This window comes from Pteropus vampyrus, unplaced genomic scaffold (genome assembly GCF_000151845.1).
Source record: "Pteropus vampyrus isolate Shadow unplaced genomic scaffold, Pvam_2.0 Scaffold313, whole genome shotgun sequence".
NCBI lineage: Eukaryota > Metazoa > Chordata > Mammalia > Chiroptera > Pteropodidae > Pteropus > Pteropus vampyrus.
This window is the reverse complement of record NW_011889094.1, coordinates 65,791-76,703: the sequence shown is the minus strand read 5'-3', so window position 1 is coordinate 76,703 and position 10,913 is coordinate 65,791.

The following is a 10,913-nucleotide window of genomic DNA, read 5'->3' as shown; positions in this document are numbered from 1 at the left end:
AAAAAAAAAAATTGACCACGTGCCAATCACCCAGGAACCCCTTGGTAACCACCACGCAGCCCTAATATAATACGGACCTCCCCCCGGGGGGCACGGCTCTCTTTCCTTGCCATTACCCACTCCCCGGGGGTGCTTACCTCGTCTCCACGTGGTTAGCCCCTTTAGGCATGACCTGTTTCTACCTCAAAACGTGCCTCCGATAAACCTTAGCTCTCATAACTGTTGCTGAGTGGAAATTCATTTCTTCGACAGCGATAAGAACCGAGACGCGCGTGTCACAAAACGCCGGTTGTCTTGACGGTAGCAGGGGAAGGAGACCCACTGCCACAGCCACCGCAGACCTACGGCCCCAGCTCCAAGACCATGCCGCCCACCGCCTGCCCCCCAGGAAGGCCAGGCGTTGTCCCCTGGGACTTCCAGACACGCTTCCAGTAAGGAAGCCGGGAACGAGCAGAGGAGGGTCTCAAAAAGGGACCTAAATGAAGGCCCGTTAAACATCCCAGAGAACTGCGATGATGGCTTGTACGACACCCAGAAAGCAGACTCCTGGTGTGAAAACGCCGTAGGGGACATAAACTGAACCTAGAAGCAGAGCCACAGGAAGACAGACCAAGCCCACGCTGGACACAGACGGCAGCTCCGTCACAAACACACCAGGGGTGTTCCCGAAACCCCCCACCCCTGGGCGTGAGATGCACACGTGCAAACACACGCAATGCATGTGCGTGCTCACACTCATCCTGTGCACACATGTGCTCACGCCTGCACAGCCCTTCCGGGAGGGCCGCCCTGGGGAGCCCAGCGGGTTGGTGGTCAGCGTGGGCACCGGGAAGGCGGAGCAGGGCAGTCTCCGGTCCCAGCGCCTGCGGCTGCTTCCATGGCCCCATGTCCCGGCCCCACGGCGCCTCCCGTGGCCCTCGTCACCGCACTCACTGCCGCCCGGCCTGCCTGTCAGACCCACTGATCTTCCCATGCGCTACGTATCAGGCGAGTAGTGGGGACAGAGCTGGCCGGCTGGGCAACATCCGCCGGCATTTCCCGAGCACCTGCCACAGGCACATGGGGGTGGACGGGTCTCCCCAAGGAGGCTGGAGCCTGGCCCAGGAGGGGGCGGCCTGGGCATGGCCGGCGGGCTCTGATGGGGACGCCGCAGGACGGGGAGGAGGGAGATTCGCTGTGCAGAGGGTCCCTTAGTGTCCCCGGCTTTCCCTGCCTCCTGATGGACATGAACCAGAGAAACCCGCACTCTGGTTTTCTCTGGTTGAAGGGGAAAGTAAGCCCCAGTGACCGAGGGCCTTGCCGAGCAGCATGGCGGGAGGTGGGCGCACATCGGCGCGCCCCCAGAGCCCAGCTGCAGGGAAGAGGGGCCAGGGCAGGCGCCCATCAGTTTTCTCCTGCACCCCGGCCTTTATGAAGTGGCATCAAGTTAAGAATCAGCAGGGGCCGAGCTGGGGCTGGGGGTGGACTATGTTGCAGGAAATGGGGTCGCAGGACAGGGGTCAGGCGGGTGTTCTGAGGACCCTCGGCAAGGCTCAGGGGAACTTGTAGGGACAATGGTGGATAACTTATGAAGCCTACGAGAGGCAAGCCGACCTTCTTGGATAGTTCTGCCTACAGGCCTGAAGTCGCTGTCGCCCAGGGTGGACGGAGAGGGCCTGCCTCTCCGGTGAGGGGTGCAGAGGCCCCCGTCTGGCCGCAGCTGGCCCAGCAGCTCCCCCCATGCCAGTGAGTGTCCGGGGGCCATCTGTCCTGGTGTCAAGTGGGAGCTTTGGCTCGCCCGCCCAGCATTGCTCACACTGAGCCCTGCTGTTGAGCTCTGTGGACACACGGGTCGGAGGTCAGCCATCAGCACTGGGCTGAGAACTGGGGCTTCTCACTTCAGTCTCTGAGATCAAAGGCGCCTCCAGCCGGGCCCACAGCTACCCAGGAATTCCCACACTGGCTGGGGTAGGAGCCCAGGTGTGGAAGATTGAGTTGGGGGGGCCACACCTGCAAGGCGGCCGTGTAGCCACCCCGAGGGATGACAATCTTGCTGCACTACAGAGGTTTGTGGAATCGCATTTGGGTGGGTTCTTTCCACCAGGTCTTGGCTTGAGGCCCCTGAGCCTGCTCTCCGCAAGCTGTGAGGGGTGCAGAGGCCTGCCGCCAGGGAGTGCCGGCCGGTCTTGGGGCTGAGGGGGCCGAGTGGCCTTGCTTTGCCAGAAGGAGCCTGAACTTGAAGGGTAACGAGGGAGAGTGCGGACGCCTGGGCTGGATGCCGGTCTCGTGGGTAGGCAGGTCCACGGGCACCCTGAGCAGCCAGCGCCCGCCTTCCCCCCTCGGGGCGACCAGATGGCCTCTCCAGCCTGTAGCTGTGGCCTCAGCTCTGTGCTGAAAAACGTGCAAAATGAAACTTGATGCTCGAGAATCTATTCTCAGGAGCTTCTGGGGAGAGACGAAAATGTTTTGGAAACAGAAGTGGTGCTAAATGCCTCAGAATGGCTAATGTTATGTTAAATTCTCTTTAATTAAAAAGGAATTACTTTTAAAAATCAATTGCCACCATAAGTCACTAATATAGAGATTTCGATCTTTCTTTGACACAGACACTTTTGGTGGTCTGGTAAAACCTACACACCGCTTTTCAGAATAATGCTTCTAAATGCAGAAAATAAAGTACATAGGATTAAAAAGGGAACCAAGTATATTGACTCACAGTTTTCAAAGTGGTTTTAACTGTGACGTAGGAATGCGTGTGCTTCCCTGTCACCGTGCTGACGGGATCTAGCTGTGAGCGCGCTGAGCCCAGGGCCGAGCAGAAAGGACGTCGCAGGTCGCCTATGACGACGGAGGTTGTCTGTGAAGCCTGGTCTGATCCCTCTGGTGACAGAGTCACACACACTAACATCGCTGTCGTTTGCCGTTGGCACATGTGATGGGAGGACCCTAAATGTCACTTAGAGGTGAGCGAGAAAGAGATGCAGTTGTTCCGCGCGAGCTCACGAACGCTTCTAACTAAAGCCGCTGCACTGAGTGCGGGTGAGGTTGTCATCACATCCGTCAGGGGTCCGCGAGCGATCGAAACGACACAAACGTGCCAAAAGTTTTGATACACAAATAACATGAGTGGTGAATTCACATAAAGACGCCTCGCAGAAGAGCTGGGGTGGGTTTTCTCAGTTTGTCCTCAGGCGACGAACACGTTGGTGGAGGGCTCAGCCTCAGTCCTCTGCCTGGGGCCACCTTCGCAGGTGTGACCCTCGCAGAAGCACTGGTCGTGTGGAGAGCCCGTCACAGCAGCGGCATCGACTGTCGCAGCCTCCAGGGCCCTGTGTCGGACGCGCACGCCGTGCGCCATTGGACGTGTGTCGTGTCTCTGTCGGTCGACATCCATTCGGACGCCCTTTAGTTTTGATAAAAGAATAGAAGCCAACTTTTTTTCTGAAAGATTTGTATTTAGTCATTAAACACCAAAAGACGTAGCAAATGTCCACTTATTTCACCCATTTCTCTTCCACTTTAAGGCACCTAGTGTCCCACCCGTGGCTTTAGGGGCGGGGGCAGGCACCCGCTTTGCGGGCACGGCTCGTGGCGGAGACCACGTGGTCTGGAGGCAGCCGTCTGAGCGGGAGCGCCGGCCAGTCTCAGGGGTGCTGGTTGTTTCTGGGGCTTCGTCTAGAGCCGCCCTGGTGGTGTCCCTGATTCTGGAAGCAGCCATCCCTGGTATTAAACCCTTTTCTGCCTGAACGGGCTCAAATAGATGGGGTCCCTGCAACTGAACTCTGACACCCCCCCAAAATCCTGCTTTTGCCCCAGCTGAACCCACCCTTGCACTCACGCTGGAGGCGACGCTCCGCAAGGGCTGAGAATGTGCTGACGGGCCCCGGGCCCCGGGCCCCCCTCTGCGACGCGAGTGCCAGGCGGGGCGGCGCGAGGGCTCATGCCTGTTGGCTCGGTGGGGATCCCCCGGGTCTCCCCTTTGCCAGAGGGCACCGTCCACGCCCCCGGGGGTCGACTTGCTCGGACCAGGGAGAGCCTGCTGCCTCCCAGCCAGGCCAGACCTCGCCTGGTCCCCGGCGAGACACGTGGTATCCCTCAGAGCCGACCCGGCCACCCACGCGCCCTGCGTGAGAGGGCGCTCGTTGCTATGTCGCCGAGCACTGGGGTGATTTGCTACATGGCATGTCATAGCGACAGCTGTTTAACACCTCCAAGAGCGTTTTCAGAACAAAACGGGAAAACGGACGGGCCGTGCTTAGCGCCCTGCTCTGCGGTCCCAGGGCTCCCGGCACTGGACGGGGCCGATGGGGCACAGGGAAGGAAACAGGACAAGTAAAATTGTGCCGGAACGAATCTGGACACGGACCTTACACCTTTCACACCACGTCCCTCCCCAAAGCCCCGTGTCGAAGCCCTACCTCAGGGTGACGGTGCCCCGGGGAGGCGTCGGGATGGTGGCCCCACAATGGGACCGGGAGCCAGCCTGCACGCCCTCTCCTGGGCATGCACGGAGGACGGGCTGCGCGGTAACGAGAAGGCCGCGTCTGCAGCCCGGGAGCGCCCTCGCCAGAGCCCGCCCCGCACACCGCGCCTCCGCGCGCAGCCCCAGGACGGGTCTGTCGTCCAAGCCGCCCGCCCGCGAGCTCAGAGGGGCAGCCTGAGCTCCCGGAGCACGTGCTGCGGGCCCGGCGGGTGGCACCTGGGCCGGCCCTGGATGGGACAGAGCTGTGGCTGGGCTGGGGCCTAGCGGGGCGGCTTGGCAGCGAGGGGTGACAGGCTGAGACAACACGGGGCGGCCAGCAGAAGGAGTATGAACCCCCTCTGCTTCCATCGTTGCTCAGGTAAGACACCGTCACCTCCGGCTCCCAGGCAGGGCCTACTGAAGCCAGTGGTCACGGAGGTTGTTCGGGGTCGCCCTGTAAGTCACAAAGGACAAAACAGAGACAAAGGACAACTGTCTGAGTGGCTGCGTCCGTCAGGCCTTGCCATAAGTCTCTCCATCGTTTACATATTTATAGTCGGGTTTTTGACTTACCCGTGCCCTAAAAAGTCACAATAGATGCAGTGAGGACAGGCGTGGAGGTGGGAAGGTCCAGGAGCCCATCGCTTGTTCTGGAAGATAAACGAGCAGGAGGAGATAAACCTGGAAAGGCAGCTGTTACCCTCACTGTGATGCCCTAACGACAGCAACAGCAACTAGTGCTTGTCGCTCACTTATCCCGTGTGAGCTGCTGCTTCAGGTTTGTGTGTTGATCGAGTCACTCAATCCTGTGGGACAGACACTATCACCATCCCCACTATTTCACGGATGTCAAAGCTGAGGCACAGATCGGCTGACATCATGTAACAACGTCCAAACCTGTGGAGAATTTGTCTAAGAGTTTATTTGAGCCAAACACGGCATGGCGGGGAGCGAGGTCACCAGTGCTCCAGGGAGTGACGGCTCAGCATTCTCTTCTGCTTTGGAGTTAGGAGGGAAGTGAGGGAGACCGCGGAGGTGGAGACCAGCAGGCCGGGCTGGATCGCAGGGTGGTTGGGACCGCGCGCCCTGGCGGGTCCGAAAGGGGGCTTTTCAAAGGTGGGCGACTCTGGACCACAGAGATGTGGGCGGGGCCCGCTGGAGGCGAAGATGAGCTTTTACTAAAGGAGCAGCAGGCGGGGGCTGACTGCCCTGGAAGGGCGCCCTGTGGGGTAGCTGTCGGTCAGATTTGTTACGGAGCCCCTCTCACCGGCGACCCCCCGGGGTGGCACCGCTGGGGCTCCCTTACTTCAGAGTCTCTGCTACTGACCTGTGCTGCTGTCTGCAGTTTTCGGGGAACTATAAGAAGCTGAGAGACCGGCGACCTTTTGTCCTCCAGGTGGACGCTGCCCTTCCCTTTCTGGCCTCTGTGTCTTCTGCAAAGACTGGACCGTTTCTGAGTCCCAGGTTCCCTGTCCAAGCCGGGCTGCTCTCGGGATTGATGGAGGACACGCTGAGAAACAGAACCGGGCCTCGGGCGCCCTCTCCTGTCTCCCCCTCGGCCCGCCCCTGCTGGCCTGGGCTGGGGGCCTGCGTGCCCTTTGCCCACCCGCAGAGCCGAGCAAGCCCGCAGACCTGGGAGGGGCCGGGAGGGACAGAGAGAGGCCCTTGGCCCTGCTTCCACGTGGGGCACAGCCCTCCGCTGAGCTGGCACTCCGCTGTCACTGAAGGCACAGGGCTCCCGCTGGAAGTTTGCGGGGCTGGTCGTCTGTTGCTGGGTGGCCTGGGAGCTGACCTGGCGAAGATTCCCAAACATCGCAGTGTCCCCTCCTTGGTCTATAGCCCTTCTGGGACCCCTGGAAGCCCAGGGCACAGGCCCAAGGCTGGGGGAGGCACCCCAGGAACCCGCGGAGGGGGCTTGGGGTGAAGCAGTGGGCGGGGTTCCAAGGCTGGGTCCCCCCGCACGGATGTTTTCTTTGAACTTTTTGGTTTCAAATGATTTCAGATTTACAGAGTTCTGACATCCCCCCGCCCAGCTCACTGAAATGTCACAATTTACAGAATCATGGGTCATTTCTCTAAACTAGGACTTGACATTGGCAGACTGACATAAAAGCCTAACTATTCAGATTTCACCTTTTCCCGCTCACTTCCTCCTTCCGTCCCAGGACCCTCACCCCAGGGCCCTAAACTGTGCGTAGCTGCCCTGCCTCTCGGCCTCCTCTGGCCTGTGATGCTTGAATGTCCTGGGCCTGGCTCTTGTCTGGGGTTCCCTCGCAGTCATGCGGGGGCTGCAGGTGGGGGGCGGATGCGAGGCGCCCTGGGCCGCTGTGGGCATGGGCGTGGGCGTGAGGAGGCATGGCCTCCCCCTGGCCTGTGCACGGCCTCCAGGCTCCTTGGTCTGAGGGGTTCAGCTTGAGGGGCGGGGCTGCTACAGCTGCAGCTGCATGATTGTCCCCAGGGCAGAGAATTCTAAATTCACGGCAGAGCTCCAGGCACCCTCAGCCCGGATGCCGCCTCTCTCAGGGACTGGCTGGGGCGCTGGGCCTCTAGCCGGAAACCTGCCTGTGGTGCCTCGGGCTGGGGGAGGAGCGGGCGGCAGGGCGGGCAGGTGGGCGGCGACTCAGGGATCCAGCTTTGAGGCATCCACACCTGGTCATTAGCTACTTGGGAAGGTGGCCTTTCCCTGCAGGACCCTCAGCCCTCCAGGAAGCCTAATGCCAGGGCCCTCGAGCCCCACCTGCCTCCTGACCCCTCCCTCTCTGTCCAGTGTGGCTGTCTGACTCAGCTGCTCTTGCTCACAGGGTGGAAGATGCACCTTCTCAGTCGGCACTGAGCTCCTGGCCGGGGGCACTGCCCGGGGTTCCTGACAGTGAGGGAGTCTGCAGACCACCCTGGAGCAGGAGTCTCCTGTGACCTTGGTGGCTTCGTCTCCTGGTCACCACCCTCCCGCTTCTGCCCCGCCGAGTGTTCCTGGTGGTCCCTGTGGCCTCCTGCCTGTCCCCTTGTGGTCCAGGCGACTCTGCTGGGTGAGACAACTGAGCTTCCTGTCAGTCCCCAGTGTGACTTTGTGACCATGACACAGAATCACAAAATCCCCTCAAATCCCATGCTGTCTAGGGAGCTGAGGCTCAGAGATGTCAGTCAGTCTGTCCCGTGTCACAAGCCGTGTCGTGCGCACAGGGGTTGGACCACTCCCTCGCCAACAACTGTCGGCCAGGCACCTGTCCAAGTGAGCAAGACAGATGGAGCCCGGCCTCCTGGCTACAGGTGACAAGGAACAAGATTATAACCAACAGATGTGTGTAACGGGCCGGTGTGGACAAAGCAGGACAAGGACGGAGGTGGGAGGTGGCGTTTCAGGAGCCCCAGGAAACGAGGGAACTCGTCCTGCACAATCCCAGGAAGACCCCCCAGTAGAGGGACCGTCCCAGCGGCTCCTCCCACCTCTAAGCAGGGGTGTGTGCCGGGTGGCTGGCCCTGGTGGCCCCCCGGGAGAGGTGTCAGTGTCCAGCCGACTCTCGAAGAGCCCCACTCCGGCAGCCGTGGACACGCCACCCACCGGGTGGGAGGGCCGCCCACCCTGCCTGTCTCAGGGTCTGAGCAAACGTTACAACAGCTCAGGGCGCGGCGAGGCCCCCACCAGTGGCCCTGCGGCCGGGGACACCCGTGTCCCAGACAGAAAGCTGCAGAAAAGGAATCTGTGAGAACGAACTCGGAGACAGACCCTCCAGGCATCTGTGAGGACCAGGCGGAAACAAGAAGGCAGTTGCTTTGTCCCCTCAGCTGGGACCGTGCCCCCGGGACTGCGGCCCTCACCACTCGTGACCCCGAAGCGCTGCAAGCATTGATTCGGGCTGCAAAGCAAGCTGAGGAGTGGGGCCTCAGACGTGTGCGGGCAGCATCCGCACGGAAATGCGAGATCTGCACGCGAACGCCCGCGGCTCGGGGCTGCGGCCGGCTCCACGCGCTGGGGTTGGAGCACGGAGACGGTCACCGCTGCCCCTGGAGGGCCACACTCAAGTGCCGTCGACAGTAATGGTGCCAGTTACTAGGGCCGAACTCGCCACTGTGCTCTGATAAAGGGCGAGCTCTCAGACAGGCCGAGGGGGGCTGCCCGCGGAGGAGGCGAGGGAAGCTGTCCCTGACAGGCAAGGCTGTGTCGCAGGGAAGGGGAGAGGCTGGGGCCCGTGGCCTGCAGACGCGGTGGCTGCGGAGGCCGGGAAGAAGGTCCCGGGAGGAGAATGAGGCTGTGTCAGTGGTCGGTGGAATTTTGACTCTTCATGTAACTGTGGATTTCTTTAACACATGTATTCATGTGGCATAATACAATTACAGAAATTCAAGTGATGGGAGCCAAGTACTTCAAGTCTCTTCAAGAGTGGCCTCCTGAGCCCGGTGACAGCCTCGGCTGGAAGGTGGGGCGCAGGAGAAGGCGCACAAGCACGCGAGGGCCGAGGCAGCGGCTGCGCGAACGCAGCAGGGGAGGCCAGCCAGAGGCCCCTCGGCCAGACCCGGCCCAGGCTGACGGCGGTGCCCTGACAGGGGGACCATGACCTAGACAGGGGTCAGGGGGCCGGAAAGCGGGAACTTGAAAGGAAGAAGTGAGATCGGCACTTAGAGAAAATGTTTTTGAATCATCAAAAAAATCACAAACAACACGTGCTGACGAGCACGTGGAGAAAAGGGACACGTGTGCTCTGTTGGAGGGACTACAGACTGGTGCGGCCTCTGTGGGAAACGGTACAGAGCTTCCTCAAAAAATTAAAAATAAAACTGCCTCGTGACCCAGCGATTCCATTTCTGGGTATGTATCCGAGAAAATCCAAAACACTAATTTGAAAAAATGTATGGGTCCTTATGGTCACTGCAGCATCATTCACAATAGCTGAGATATGGAAGCAACCTAAGTCCCCCCATCAGCAGACAACTGGGTAAAGAAGAGGTGGTTCATATACACAATGGAATATTACTCGGCCATAAAAAGAATGAAATCCTACCATTTGCAACAACGTGGATGGGCCTAGAGGGTGTAGTGCTGAGTGAAATAAGTCAGACAGAGAAAGACAAATACCATGTGATTTCACTTATATGTGGAATCTGAAAAAACAAGACAAACGAATAAAACAAAACAGAAATTGACCCCTAGGTACGGAGAACAAGCTGATAGTTACCAAAGAGAGAGGGGTGGGGGGATGGGTAAAAAGAGGAAAAAAGAAAAAGCAGAGTGTAAAAAAAAATGTTTTTGGGAAATTTGACTATAAAGAGAATCAGGATAATGGACCAGTAGCTGGAGGGGTCTTCTCGCTCCTTATGAGGGAAGATGCTAAAGCACATGGTTTGGTGGCGGGGGCGGGGGGGCAGGGGATGACCAAGTACAATGAAAGAGCAATAGTGCATGACAGAAAACGGACGGTGGAAGGAGAGAAGTCCTAGTCCAGGGGTCCCCAACCCACGGGCGTGGACTGGTACCATCTGTGGCCTGTCAGGAACCGGGCCGCACAGCAGGAGGTGAGTGGCGGACGAGCGAGCGAAGCTTCACCTGTGTTTGCAGCCGCCCCCAGCGCCAGCATCACCGCCTCAGCTCCACCTCAGGCCATCAGCCGTTAGATGCTCATGGGAGCACCAGTCCCTGGTACCACAGAGGTCGGGAACCGCTGACCTAGACAACGTGACAGGGAACAGGACGAGGAAGTCCTATGAGAGAGCCGATCTCTCACAGGACTTTTAGGAGACACTTCTGCAGCTGCATCTGACAGAAATGAAGAGAAAAAGGTGCCGACGGGATTGTAGATTTGGGAGTGGGAATGTGAAGGAGGTCTGCTATGATATTGTAATATTTTTTATGACATTTATGATAAGTGTGAGTGAATACTCAACTGGAAGATGAAGCTAGAAACACAGGCAGATGTCACGTTACACATGGCTCCATGTTCCATGCCAAAGATGGTTCTAGAATGACTCTCCAGAGAATTAGGCTGAGTGAAAAAAGTGAATCCCGACAGGTTGCACACTGTGTCTCCATTTATATAACATTCTGCTTGTTTTGTTTCTTCTAGAAAGTCTAACCATGGTGAAGGGACAAAAGAAAAAGGAGAAGATAGAAGAAGAAAGTTGTGGGGGACACCCGATCACAGAGGGAAGGGTAGGAAGAGGCAGGAAGGACGCACTGGACCCTGGCAAAGGCTGCAGAACGCACTTCCGAAATGACAGCATCATAGGAATGGAGAACAGACGGTGGTTTGCAGTGCAGGAAGAGGGGACGGGAGGGACAGGTGCTCACAGTGTGACAGGGCGCAGGGCAGGCCCTCGTGGGACGGAACTTGACCGTGCCAGCGCCCACACCCCGGTCGCAAGACGCAGCCGCTGGGCGGGGAACAGTCCGAAGGGCACAGCATCTCTGTGCTGCTACTTTCGACTGTGTGTGAATCTATAATCACCACAAAGGAAAAAGTGTAATGTTTAAGAAGGCTAC